The sequence below is a fragment of the Lepus europaeus genome, chromosome 5 (assembly GCF_033115175.1).
Source record: "Lepus europaeus isolate LE1 chromosome 5, mLepTim1.pri, whole genome shotgun sequence".
Taxonomy (NCBI): domain Eukaryota; kingdom Metazoa; phylum Chordata; class Mammalia; order Lagomorpha; family Leporidae; genus Lepus; species Lepus europaeus.
Genome location: NC_084831.1, coordinates 25,541,972 through 25,557,411, shown reverse-complemented (window position 1 = coordinate 25,557,411; position 15,440 = coordinate 25,541,972). Strand labels below are relative to the sequence as shown.

General features: G+C 37.9%; 1 protein-coding gene across 5 annotated transcripts in view; it reads right to left on the bottom strand.

The window, feature by feature from the left end:
- Positions 1-15,440, bottom strand: part of ZSCAN20 (zinc finger and SCAN domain containing 20) — a 46,787-nt gene that overhangs the window by 21,742 nt on the left and 9,605 nt on the right. The gene's annotated exons all lie outside the window — the stretch shown is intronic.

The following is a 15,440-nucleotide window of genomic DNA, read 5'->3' as shown; positions in this document are numbered from 1 at the left end:
ACTGGGGAAAGAAATCCCTTATGATTCCAGCAAGGAGCAAGGAAAAGGAACCATTCTGAAACATGACAGAGCCCTGTGTTCTTCTTAACAAGGCCCACCTCCGGAGAAACTTTCACCAAAGCCTCACCCAACGGGCAGCAGGAATGATGGTGAGGAGTGGTTAATACTCAACTACTCCCCTTCCTGGCATCCTGTCCCACCCAAGGGTTGCGGGCGAAGCTGAGAAACACTGGTGAAGTTCAGAGTCCAGGCTAACCAAAAGATGGAGACGTAATCATAGGCCCCCACACTTCATCACAACATTACTAATGGCCTACTTACCACAGTTCCTTTTGCTCTCTGCATAACTGCCCATCTTTCAACAAAAAATTACAAGGTACACTAAACAGGAAAAAACACTACAGAGAATAAGCATCAGAGTCAGAGTCAGACATGGGGGAAACGTTGGAATTGTCAGACCAAGAATTTCGAAAATATTATAATACCCAACTACCTAATTACCTTAAATATCAATGGTCTAAATGCACCAAGTAAAAGGCAGAGAGTGAGTGTCACGGTGGATCAAAAAAAACAAGACCCAACAATATGCTGTCATAAATATACTTTAAATTTTTAAAATTTATTTGATAGAGAGAGCTCCCACCCCAGGTTTACTTCCCAAATGCCTACAACAGCCTGTATTGGAGGGCAAACCCTGTATTGGAGGCCAAAGCCAGGAACCAGGAAGTTAATCCAGGTCTCCCACATGTGGCAGGAGCCCAATTACCCAGGCCATCACCATTGCCTTCCAGGGTCTACATTATCAAGAAGCTGGAATTTGGAGCCAGGGCCAAGTATCAAACCTAGGCGCTCCAATATAGAATGTGGGCATCTTAACCAGTGTCTTAACTGCTAGACCAAATGGTACCCTCAGAAATCCATTTTAAATATAAAGTTATATACAAATTAAAAGGGAGGGAGAAAGATACCAAGCTAACACTTATCAAAAGAAAGTAAGAGAAGCTATATTCATTTCAAACACAGCAGACTTTAGACCAAAGGAAATTATCAGAGGTAAGGGACATTACATAATGATACAGGAAACAGTATTCCGATAAGACATAGCAATTCTTAATAACACACCTAAGGATTACACACTTAACTCTTAATGCTTCTAACTACAGATCATTAAAATATGTGAGAGAAATACTGATAGAACTATAGAGAACTTGATTAATCCACTACTATACTTGTAGATCTTAATATGCCTCTGTTAGAAATGGGAGATCTAGCAGGCAAAAACAATCAGTAAAGATACAGTAGATGGACAGTTACCCAGCAAGAGAGATACCATAATCACAAAGATACATCAGACTTAAATGCACCACCGATCAACTGGATATAATTGACATCTATAGAGTATTTTATCCAACAATAGCAGAATATACATCCTTCTCAAGCTCAGATACATTCCCCAAAGACAGACCACATTCTAAATCACAAAACACATCTTAACAAATTTAAAAGAATAAAATCAAACTGTATCTGCTATCAGAACATAGTAGAATTAAACTAGAAATCAGTAACAGAAAGACAGCTGGAACATCCCAAAAGCTTGAGACTAAGCAACATACTGAGTCAAAAAAGAAACCTCAAGTGAAAAATTTTAAACATTTTGAATTAAATGAAAATAAAACATTAAAATTTGTGGAATATAGTGATAACAATGCTTAAAGGAAAATTATAGTACTGAATGGGTTTATTAGAAAAGAAGAAAGATCTAACATCAATAATCTAAATTTCTACCTCAGGAAACTAAAACAAGAGCAAATTAAACCACAAGTAGGCAGAAAAAAAGTAATAAAAATCAGAGCAGAAATCAATGAAACTGAAAACAGGAAAGTAATAGAGAAAAACTGCAAAACCAAAAGTCAGCTCTTTGAAAAAATGAATAAAACTAACAAGCTTCTAGTTGGAGTAAATAAGAAAATAAAGAGAGAAGACACAAGATGCTAATATTAGAAATAGAAGAGGGGGGCCAGCTCTGTGGCACAGTGGGTAAAGCAGCCGCCTACAGTGCCAGCATCCTATATGGGCACCAGTTTGAGTTCTGGCTGCTCCACTTCTAATCCAGCTCTCTGTTATGGCCTGGGAAAGCAGTAGGAGATGGCCCAAGTCCTTGGGCCCCTGCATTCCCGTGAGAGACTCAGAGGAAGCTCCTGACTCCTGGCTTTGGATCATTGCAGCACCGGCCACTGCGGCCAACTGGGGAGTGAATTAGCAGACGGGAGACCACTCTCTCTACCTCTCCTTCTCACTCTATGTAAATCTGACTTTCAAATAAAATAAATAAATCTTAAAAAAAAAAAAGAAATAAAAGAGGATATCACTACAGATCCCGTGCATATTAAGAGGATAATAAAGGAATATTAAAAACAATTCTATGCCCACATATTTGACTACCTGGATGAAAAGGATTAGCTCCTTGAAAATCACAATCTGCCTAAATACATGCAAAAGAAAGAGACTATCTGAACAGGCCCACATCTATTTTTAAAATTGAATCAATAATTCACAATCTTCCAAAACAGAAAGCCCTAAGCTCAGAGAGGTTCATTTGTGAATTCTACCAAACATTTAAGGAAGAAATAATGTCAATTCTTAAAGACTCTTCCAGAAGACAGAAGCAGAGGGAATACTTTCTTACATACTCTACGAGAACAGCCCTAATATTAAAACCAGAGAAAGACACTGCAAAAAAACTAGAAACGAATATCTCATGAACATAGAAGCAAAAATTCTCACCAAACTCTTAGCAAATCAAACCCAATGATGTATAAAAATAACTTATATACCACAATCAAGTGAGATTTTCCCAAATATGCAAGGTTGGTCCAATATTTGAAAATCAATTCATGTAATGCATTACATCTGTAGACTAAAGAAGAAAGATCACATGATCATATCAACAGATAAAAAAAGCATTTGCAAAATCCAACACCCATTCATTATAAAAATTCTCAGCAGAATGGGCATCTGCACAGCAGTTAAGACACCACTTGAGAAGCCTGCATCCCACACAAGTGCCTGAGTGTGAGTCCCAGCTCTGCTCTTGCTGCCAGCTCCCTAGTAATGCACACCTGGGAAGCAGCAGGTAATAGCCCAAGTAGTTGGGTTCCTGCCACGGTGTAGAAGACCAGACTGAGTTCCAGCTTCTGGCTTCAGCCTGGCCCAGCACCAGCTGGGGACCCTACTTGTAGGGCATCTGGGGAGTGAACCAGCTCATATGATCTCTCTTAATTCTATCTCTTTCTCCTTTCAAAAATAACATTTTTTTTCCAAAAATTCCCAGCAAACTAGTAATATAGGGAAACTCCCTCAACCCTACAAAGAATTTATACAAACATCTACAGCCAACACCTACTTGATGATAAGCAGCTCAAAGTTTTTGCACTAACACCAGGAAGAAAGCAAGGATATTCCCTCACTACTCTTTTTCAATATCATATTAAAACTCCTAGCCAATGCAATAAAACAAGAAAAGGAAATAAAAGACATGCAGACTGGAAAGAAGAAATACAACTGTCATTGTTCATTGATGACATGTTCATCTAAAGAGAAAATCTGAAAGAATCAACAAAAAACTCTTGAAACTAATAAGCAAGGTTAATATACAAAAGTCACTTTCTTTTATACCAGCAATGAACAAGTAGAACTTGAAATTAAAATCATAACACCATTTACATTCCTATCCTAAAACACTAAAATATTTAGGTATAACTCTAACAAAATATTTACAATATGAGGAAAAATTACAAAAGTCTGATGAAAGAGATCAAAGAACTAAGTAAATCTTCCATAGTCATGGACAGAGACTCATTGTTGTCAAGTTCTTCCCAATTTGATCTAGCTATTGAATGCAGTCCCAATCAAAATTCCAGCAAATTATTTTGAGGTAGTCAAACTGAATTTAAAGTTTATATGGAAAAGAAAAAGATACTGAACAGCCAACACAATATTGAAAATAAAGTTGCAGGACTGATTGTCTGATTTCAACACTTATTGTAAAGCTACAGTGATCAAGACTGTGTGGCATTGGCAAAAGAGGAGACAAAGAGATAAAAAAAAAAGAGAGAGCTCAGAAATGAATCCACATAAATATAGTCAACTAAACTTTAACAAAAGAGCAAAGGCAATACAAGGAAGCACAAAAGTATTCAAGAAATGATGCTGGAACTGGCTAACCATATTGAAAAAAAAAATGAATCCAGACACAGACTTTATGCCTTTTATAAAAATCAACTGAAAATGGATCATACACCTAAATATAAAATGCCAAAAATATAAAACTTCTGAAAGATAATATAAGAGACCATCTAATTGACTTTAAGTATAGTGATAAATTTTTAGATACAAAACTAAAGGCATGCAAGATCCATGACAAAAACAATAGTTTAAATGATAGACTTAATTAAAATTAAAAATTTCTGTACTATGAGAAACACCATCTAGAGAATGAGAAGACAAGCCAAAGATTGAAAAAAAATATTTGCAGACACACATCTGACAAAGGGCCACTCTCCAAAATATACTAACAAATAGCCCAAAATATACTAAAACAAGTAACTTAATTAAAAGCAAGCAAGAGCTGAACAGACAATTCACCAAAGAAGATATATGAGAGGGCTTTAAAGGTTGGTGGAAGATTAAGATGGTAGAGCAGAGAGGGAGCTTACTGCTCTTAGTCTAGGAGAAAATAGTTTTAAAAAGTAGAAAGAGTGCAGCCCTGCAAAAAATGCTTAAGGATATGCTGCACACAGGAACACAGAAACATGGTCCTCACTACAAAAGAAGGTAAAGGAAGAAAATCTCCCAGTAAAAGTATAAAGGAAATCCAAAGTAAAAAATAGGAATATTTATGGAAAAATTGCAGGGCAAAATTGTTACTTAGCAATCATCACCTTGAATGTAAATGGCCTCAACTCTCCAGTTAAAAGACAGACTGGCTGAATGGATTCAAAAACAAAACCCATATATTTGCTGCCTACAAGAAACACATCTCACTACCAAAGATGCAGGCAGAATGAAAGTGAAAGGATGGAAAAAGATATTCTATGCTAACAGAAACTAAAAAAGAGCTGGTGTAGCCATCCTGATATCAGCCAAAATAGACTTTACCACAAAACTGTTGAAAGAGACAAAGAAAGGCACTATGTAATGATTAAGGGGTCAATTCAATAGGTAGATGTAACTATTATAAACGTATATGCAACTAATTACAGGGCACCTGGCTAGTTACATGTTAAGGGATCTAAAGGGAGACATAGACTGAAATATTATAATAATAGGGGATTTCAAGACCCCACTTTCAGCAATGGACATATCAATCAGACAGAAAATCAGCAAGGAAACAGCAGAGCTAATCGACACTATAGACCAAATGGACCTAACATATCTACAGAACATTTCATCCTACAATTGCAGAATACACGGAACTTTTTCTAAGATTGACCACATGCTAGGCCATAAAGCAAGTCTCAGCAAATTCAAAAAAAATCAAAACCATCCATTTTCTCAGACCACAATGCAATGAAGCTGGAAATCAACAACTCAAGAACATGTGCAAACACATGGAGACTGAACAACACGCTCCTGAATGAACAGTGGGTCAGAGAATAAATAAAAAGAGAAATAAAATAATTTCTGGAATCAAATGAAGATGACAAAACAACATATCAAAACTATGGGATATAGCAAAAGCAGTGTTAAGAGGAAAATTTATAGCGATCAGTGCCTACATCAAGAAATTGGAAAGGCACCAAATAAATGAGCTATCAATCCATCTCAAGGATGTAGAAAAACAACAGCAAACCAAACTCAAAACTAGTAGGAGAAAAATAAAATAAAATCAAGAAGAAATCAACAAAATTGAAACAAAAAAAATTACAAAAGATAAGCAAAACAAAGAGCTAGTTTTTTGAAAAAATAAACATAATTGACACACCATTGGCCCAACTAAGCAAAAAAAAGGAGAGAAGACCCAAATCAATAAAATTAGAGATAAAAAAAGGAAATGTAACAACAGACACCAGAGAAATAAAAAGAATCATCAGAAACTACTACAAAGAGCTATATGCTAACAAACTGGGAAACCTAGAAGAAATGGATAGATTCTTGGACATATACAACCTTTCTAAATTGAGCCATGAAAACCTAAACAGACCCATAACCACGTCGGAAATTGAATCAGTAATAAAGACTCTCTCAAAAAGAAAAGCCCAAGACTGGATGGCTTCACTGCTGAATTCTATCAGACATTTAAAGAAGAACTAACTCCAATTCTTCTCAAGTTATTCAAAACAACTGAAAGGGAGGGAATCCTCCCAAATTCTTTCTACGAAGCCAGTATCATCTTAATCCATAAACCCGAAAAAGATGCAACAGAGAAAGAGAACTACAGACCAATTTCCCTGATGAACATAGACACAAAAATCCTCAACAAAATTCTAGGCAATCGAATCCAACAATACATCAGAAAGATCATTCACCCAGACCAAGTGGATTTATCCTTGGTATGCAGGGATGGTTCAATGTTCACAGATCAATCATTGTGATACATCACATTAACAAACTGAAGAAAAAACCATATGATTATCTCAACAGATGCAGAGAAAGCATTTGATAAAATACAATACCCTTTCATGATGAAAGCTCCAAGCAAACTGGGTATAGAAGGAACATTCCTCTACACAATCAAGGCAATTTATGAAAAACCCACGGCCAGCATCCTATTGACAGAAAAAGTTGGAAGCATTTCCACTGAGATTTGGTACCAGACGGGGATGCCCACTCTCACCACTGCTTTTCAGTATAGTACTGGAAGTTTTAGCCAGAGCCATTAGGCAAGAAAAAGAAATCAAGGGATACAAATTGGGAAAGAGGAAGTCAAACTATCCCTATTTGCAGATGATATAATTCTATATACATGGGATCCAAAAGACTCCACCAAGATACTATTGGAACTCACAGAAGAGTTTGGTAAAGTAGCAAGATATAAAATTAATACACAAAAATCAATAGCCTTTGTATACACAGACAATGCCTTGGCTGAGAAAGAACTTTTAAGATTAATCCCATTCACAATAGCTACAAAAAAATCAAATACTTTGGAATATATTTAACCAAGGATGTCAAAGATCTCTATGATGACAACTACAAAACATTAAAGAAAGAAATAGAAGAAGATACCAAGAAAATGGAAAAATCTTCCATGTTCATGGATTGGAAGAATCAATATCATCAACATGTCCATTCTGCTGAAAGCAATTTACAGATTCAATGAGATACCAATCAAAATACCAAAGACATTCTTCCCAGATCTAGAAAAAATGATGCTGAAATTCATATGGAAACACCAGAGACCCCGAACAGTGAAACCAATCTCATACAACAAAAACAAAGCTGGAGACATCATAATACCAGGTTTCAAGACATACTACAAGGCAGTTAAAATCAAAACAGCTTGGTACTGGTACAAAAACAGATGGATAGACCAATGGAACAGAATAGAAATGCCAGAAGCCAATTCAAGCATCTACAACCAACTTATATTTGACCAAGGAGCTTACACCAATCCCTAGAGCAAGTACAGTCTCTTCAACAAATGGTTCTGGGAAAACTGGATTCCCACATGCAGAAGTATGAAGCAGTACCCCTTACACAAATATCCATTCAAAATGGATTAAAGACCTAAACCTACGACCAGATACTATCAAATTAAGAGAACATTGAGGAAATCCTCCAAGATATTGGCACAGGCAAAGAGTTCTTGGAAAAGATTCCAGAGACACAGGCAATCAAAGTCAAAATTAACAAATAAGATTACATCAAATTGAGAAGCTTCTGTACTGCAAAAGAAACATTCAGGAAAGTGAAGAGACAACTGACAGAATGGGAGAAATTATTTGCAAACTATGCAACTGATAAAGGATTAATAGCCAGAATATACAAAGAGATCAAAAATTCCATAACAACCAAACAACCCAGTTAAGAAATGGGCAAAGGACTTCAACAAACATTTTTCAAAAGAAGAAATCCAAATGGCCAACAGACACAGGAATAAAGGTTCAAGATCACTAGCCATCAGGGAAATGCAAATCAAAACCACAATGAGGTTTCACCTCACCCCAGTTAGAAAGGCTTTCATACAGAAATCAACTAACAACAAATGCTGGCAAGGATGTGGGGAAAAAGTACCCTAATCCACTGTTGGTGGGAATGTAAACTGGTAAACCTACTATGGAAGACAGTATGGAAACACCTCAGAAATATGAATATAGACATACCATATGACCCAGCCATCCCACTCCTGGGAATTTACCCAAGGGAAATGAAATCAGCAAATAAAAGAGTTAGCTGCACCCCCATGTTTATTGCAGCTCAAATCACAATAGCTAAAACATGGAACCAACCTAAATGTCCATCAACCGAAGACTGGATAAAGAAACTATAGGATATGTATACTATGGAATACTACAAAGCAGTAAAAAAAAAAAAAGAAAGAAAGAAAGAAAGAAATATTTTCATTTGCAACAAAATAGATGAATTGGAAACATTCTACTTATTGAAATAAGCCAGTCCCAAAGGGACAAATATCATATGTTATCCCTGATCTGTGATAATAGAGCACCTAAAAGAAAATCTGTAGAAGTGAAATTAATACTTCAAGAAGCAATGACTTGAACAGCCCTTATCTCAACTGTCAAGGAACAGTTTTTTTTTTCTCTTCTTCATACTATTTGTTGAACTCTTTACTTAACATAGAGCTAATCATATTTGTATAAAGTCAATTGAAATAGATCTCAGTAAAAAAGTAAGAGTGGGAATAAGAGAGGGAGGAGGAAGTTTGTAACTGTAAAGCTGTATAGTTCTGCATACATTCATACAGACTTCTAAGAGTACAGTTTCAAAATCTGCCATGGGACCCCAAATCCCATTAACCTGGGTGGTAAAAATGCCATCTTAAGTGTTAAAGAGATCATATAAATAGAATTAAGTGTTAAATAAGATCAAGTGTCTGGCAATAATAATAGAATGAAAAAGGAGAGAATGTTCCAACATGGGAAGCAGTCCACATAGCAGATTCATAGAATGACAATCACTTTAACTAGCACTCTGACCTCAGAGTCAGCCCTTAAGGCATTCTGGTCTGGCTGAAAAGCCCATGAGAGCATTTCATACATAAAAAGCCAAAACATTGTGTGCAAAAAATGTCCCACATGAAGGATCTCTGTGAGTGAAACCCCAGTGGAAAGAAGAAGCCATCACAGACAGATGTACTTTTCTCTAAAGGGAGAACTTCTACTTTGCTTATGGCCTTGTCTTAATCTTAATGGAGATTGTTGATTCGAAAGGCTTCCATAGCTTTGGCAGCTTATGTCAAGAGCCTCGGGTGATCACTGACGTCATAGATAAGAGTGTTAATTGTTAAATTAACAGAAGTCACTATGCAGTAACTTCCCATGCAAGACCTCTGTCCTCAAAGAGTTAATTATGAGAAATAACTATAAAACTTGTTCTCAGTTTTTTGTGTATGTGTGTGTGTGCAAATTGTTGAAATCTTTACTTAGTACAGAGTTGGTCTTATGTGTATGAAGTTAATTGAAAATGAATCTTAATGGAGAATGGGACTGGGACTGGGACTGGGAAAGGGAGGAGGAGGTCGGGTGCGAGTGGGGGTAGGAGAGCAGGTATAGTGGGAAGAATCACTATATTCCTAAAGTTGTACTTTTAGAAATTTGTACTCATTAAATAAAAGGTTTCTTTGGGGAAAAAATAATAAAGTATATGGAAGCAAGTGTGTAGGGGGAAAAAAGAGAATAAACTGCTTACTTTGCTAAAGAAATAAAATAAAAAATGAAAGTTTGGTGGAAAAATGGAATAGATAAAAATTTAAAATATAAACTTTCTCAAAATAAGTTCCATCAAGTTCAAGATACTTTTTTAAAAAAGATTTTATTTATTTATTTGAGAGGTAGAGTTACAGACAGTGAGAGGGAGAGACAGAGAGAAGGGTCTTCTTTCTGTTGGTTCACGCCTCAGATGGCCGCAACGGCCAGAGCTGTGCGAATCAGAAGCCAGGAGCCAGGAGTCAGGAGCTTCTCCCTGGTCTCCTATGCAGGTGCAGGGGCCCAAGGACTTGGAACATCTACTGCTTTCCCAGTCCATAGCAGAGAGCTGGATTGGAAGAGGGACAGTTGGGACTAGAACTGGCGCCCATATGGGATGCCCACGCTGCAGGCAGAGGATTAACCTACTGCGCCACGGAGACGGCCCCAAGTTTGAGATACTTTTTTAAGCAGTTATACCAGTCAATTAGTTCATCTCTAAAGAACTGAGGGTCCTGGGAATTTATCCATGTCAATGTAGCCCTTTTTACATTATCAACTAAGAAAGATATGTGCCTTTTGAGGGTTTTTTAAGATTAGGAAAAAAAGAGTCAGAAGGTGTCAACTCAGGCCTGTGAGGTAGATACCTAATGACTTCACATAAAAATTTCTACAAAATTATCCTTGCTCGATGAGGGGAATACACAGGAGCACCATCATGGTGGACAAGCTTCTGCTGAAGCTTCCCAGGCACTCTCTGCTAAAGCACTGGGGAATTTCTCAGAACACTTGGATGAAAAGCAGATATTATCATCCTCTGGCCCTCCAGAAAGTTAACAAGCAAAATGCCTTGGGCATCCCAAAAAAACTGTTGCCATGATCTTTGCCCTGGACTGGTCCACTTTTGCTTTGATTGGACCACTTCTACCTCTTGGAAGCCAATGTTTTGTGCTTTGTCTTAAGGACCATATTGGGAAAATGTTCCATCTCCTGCTACAATTCTTTAATCCTTCAGGAACTTGATCCCACTGGTTTAAAACTTCGATTGAAAGCTCTGCTCTCATCTGAACCAGATCTGGGCACAAGCATGGGCACTCTTACCAAGCACAGAGTTTGCTCCACTTCAATTTCTTGGTCAGAACTGTATACACTGAGCCAAATGAGATGTCTATGATGTAGGCTACTGTTTCTGCCATTAATCACTGCTCTCCAACTAGGGCACAATCAAAAGCAATTTTTTCTGCACAACTTGATGTGGATGATCTGTTGCAGCAGGCTTCACATTCAACATCATCTGGTCCCTTCCTAAAACAAGTTATTCATTTGTAAACTGCTGATTTCTCTGGGGCATGGTCCCCATAAACTTTACATAAAACTCCAATGCTTCCACTCAAGCTTCACCATAAATTTTCGGTTTGTTCTTACTTCAATATTTGCAGAATTCATATTGTTCTAAGGGTTTTTTACAAACCAATGTCTTACCCATCTTAGTGCCTCAAACTAGATACTGTTCAAACATGTTACAACAAGATGATTCAAGTTTTCTTTGATGCAAAAAAATCCATGCATAGTTTCATAATATGCATTTCCATGAACTTTCTGAAATCCTCTCATAGTGATGGTAAGTAAGCACATCCACATCATATGTCATTCAGGAATTGCAAATTATAAAACAATGAGACACACTAGACAATTATTAGAATGGCTAAATCCAAAATACAACAACAAATGCTGGCAAGCATGTGAGGCAACAGGAACTCTTATTCATTGTTGGTAGAAATACAAAATGGTACAGCCACTTTGGAAGACAGTTTGGCAGATTTGTACAAAACTAAACATACTCTTACCATATGATGGAGCAATCACACTCCTTGGTATTTACCCAACTGAAATGAAAACTTATGTCCATACAAAAACCTGCACAGACATTTATAGCAGCTTTATATATAACTACCAAACAGACACAACCATGACGTCCATCAGTAGGGGAGTAGATAAATAACCTGTGGTAAACATTGAGACAATGAGTATTACTTAGCATTAAAAAGAAATGAGCTAAGAAAGCATTTTTCAAAATGCATTAAAGTTAAGTGTATACTATTGAGTGAAGGAAGCCAATCTGAAAAGGCTGCACTACCATATCATTCCAAGTATATAATATTCTGGGAAAGGTAAAACTATGGAGCTGGGGCTGGCGCCGTGGTGCAGTGGGTTAATCCTCCGCCTGTGGTGCCAGCATCCCATATGGGTCCCGGCTGCTCCTTTTCCAATCCAGCTCTCTGCAGATGGCCTGGGAAAGCAGTAGAAGATGGCACAAGTGCTTGGGCCCCTGCACCCGTGTGGGAGACCGGGAAGAAGCACCTGGCTCCTGGCTACGGATTGGCACAGCTCCGGCTGTTGTGGCCATTTAGGGAGTGAACCAGTGGAAGGAAGACCTTTCTCTCTGTCCCTTCCTCTCACTGTCTGTAACTCTACCTCTCAAATAAATAAATAAAATCTTAAAAAAAAAAAAAAGACTATGGAGCCAGAGACGGAGGGATAATTAAGCTGATGGGCAGAGTCCAGAGGATCTTCAGGGCAGCTGAAACTCTCCTGATACTATAACAGTGGGTACAACACATTACACATTTGTCAAAACCCATAGGATGCACAACACCAAGAGTGAGCCTCAGTGTAAACTAAGGACTTTGGGTGATAATGATTGTCAAGGTAGGTGTAACATTCAGAACAGATCTTCAATTCAGTGCAGGATGTTGACAGAGGGGAAGACTGTGCTTATCTTGGATTAGGAGGAATATAGGAGCTCTATTTTTCTCTTAATTTTGCTGTGACCCTTAAAATTCACTAGACACACTGTTCACAAAAAAGATTAATTTTCTTAAAATCAGTAGAATACTGGAGGGGGAGCAGTGAACAACAAATCCATCAAAAATGCCTGTGTACTACACAAAAACCAAACAAACCTGGAAGCAACCAGGATGTCCTTCAGTAGGTGAATGGCTAACTACACTGCGATATATCCATACAATGGAATATTGCATAGCACTAAAAAGAAATGAGCTAACAAGCCACGGAAACACACAAAAGAACCCTAAACGCATATTACTAAGTCAAAAAAGGTAATCTGCAAATGCTACATATCATATGATTGTAACCATATGACATTCTGGAAAAGGCAAAACAGAGATGGTAGAAAAATCAGTAGTTGCCAGGGGTTAGAAATAGAATGAATAGGCAGAATGAATAGGATTTTTAGGGCAGTGAAACTATTTTGTATGAACACTCCTGGTGGACATTATTACACATCTGTCAAAACTCATAGAATGTATAACTATATTATTGGTTATACATAGAATGTATATTGGTTATACATAGAATGTATATCAATGGGAACCTATGTTGGGAGGGAGGCATGGGCCAGAACTCTGTACTTTTTTGCTCAATTTTGCCTTGGATATAAAACGTTCTAAAAAGTCAAGCCCAATTTTAATTTTGCTGTGTATCTGACAGCAAGCGAGGTCCTGAAAAATTGGTGATAACAGATGGAAAGAAACTAAAAACAACAAAATGGCCTAACTGAAAATGGCCTTTAGGAAAATATCTCACAAGTGATTTAGTCTACAGACACAGACTTTTTTCAGCTGGTGGTTTACTTTGAGGAAGATAGTATCGTTCAGCTCACTACTAAGAAATTTCTCTTCACAGGAGGACACTAAGTCACACGTCTTGCAATGCAAGATCATAAACTACACATTTACTGAAAAGCAGTGCCTTTGCTACTTACCTATTGGTTTTGAAATCTGTGAGCACTCTGAAGTAGCCAGAAAAGTTAAAGCCGAAACTCAAAGTCCCAGGAGCATTTGAACGCAAGCTCTGCATTCGATTCCAGCTTTCTGCTAACGTGCACCCTGAGCGGCAGCAGGGGATGGCTCAACTAGTTGGATTCCTGCCACCCACATGGGAGACCTGGATTAAGTTCCCAGTTCCCAACTTCAGCCTGGCCCAGCCCTGGCTGCTGTAGACATTTGAGAAGCAACCCCAGCAGATGGAAGATGTGTGTGTGTGTGGTGTATGTGTGTGCCTTTCAAATAAATAAAGAAAACTAAACATAATAGAAAAGATTCCATTCCCTTATTATTATTATTTTTTTTTTTTTCAATTTCAGAAGCAGTTCAAGCCTTGGTCAGCTCACAAGGACATACTTTGAGAGCCTCTGGTCTAGTCCAACCCTCTCACTTTATAGATGAGGAATCATAAAGACTGATTTAAGTCCGTTCTCATCTCTGGGTCTCAAGATCATCCTCTTCCAGCTCTGAAGCCCTAAGACTTCCATTGTTTCTTCACTGCCCAAATACCCAAGAAATGATATGGGGCGGGGGGGTGGCAATTAAAACGAGGCATACTCTCTTACACTTAGTTCTGTAGCTTTAAATATTACTCTCACCATACGTTTAATCAGCTAGTAATCAGAAGCAAAGCCACAACTCTTAAACCTTCTTCCCCCAACCTCACATTAATATAGAGCATTCCATTTTAAAGGTGCAAAAAAACCCTGCCATTTGCATCAGGTAGGTTCCCAATCCTCTAACTTCCCAAAACAAAATGTGGTTAGGTATAACATCCTAAGAATTTCTGATTATAACAAGTGGAAAGCGACAGGGTTATGTTGAGGTGAAGACTCTGGCTGGCTAGCCCAGCTCGTGGCCAGGTGAAGGACCTGTTCCACATAGGATGCCAGCTCAAAGCAGGATTCAAGAGTTGTGTAACAGCAGGATTATGAATTGTATCACAGACTTTCAGTCACTTGCAAATTAAAACAACTGTGAATGTGAAATCTGCAACATGATACATCCGCTTCCCTTATTTCAGCTCTACCACTTAGTTATCTAAATTCAAACAACGGACTTTGTCTAGCACCCATTTGAAAAATGGCAATGATCACATACCTGCCTTACTGGGTTGCTGGGCTGACTGGATGAAGGATACATATAACAAGCTTAGAACAGTGTGTGGCACACAGTGAATGCTGTAGAATGTCCGTTAATATCTTATCTGAGCTTCAATACTTAGAGGTATTTTAATTCCCATAGTTTGCAGAAGAGGCATCTGCTGTGTAGTGGAAAGAACAATGACCTCAGAAGCTAAGGATCTAGGTTCAGCTGCTGGTTCACTGAGTGACCCCTCTGAGCACCTGGCTTACAGGGCCTAGTTTAATCTATAAAATGAGGATGGCAATACCATTTCTGTCCACTCACATTACTGTTAAAAGCATCCAAGATCACATATGTGAAAACATTTTGCTAATTTTGCTAAACAAAAGACGTTTCAGATGAGCCACAGTGTGAGTACAGTTGTAGGAGGCAGTTTGGAGTAGAACTTAGGAGTGTAGGCTTTAGAGATATACTGAGTTCAAATTCAGGTTCCACAACCCTAGAAGTCACGTGACTTGGACAGATCACCTTTCCCTGCCTGACAACAGTACTTATCTCACTAAAACACATAAAGCACTTGAAATAGTACCTGCTACACAGTAATGCTCGGAAAATGTCAGTTGCCCATCAATTACTGCTATCA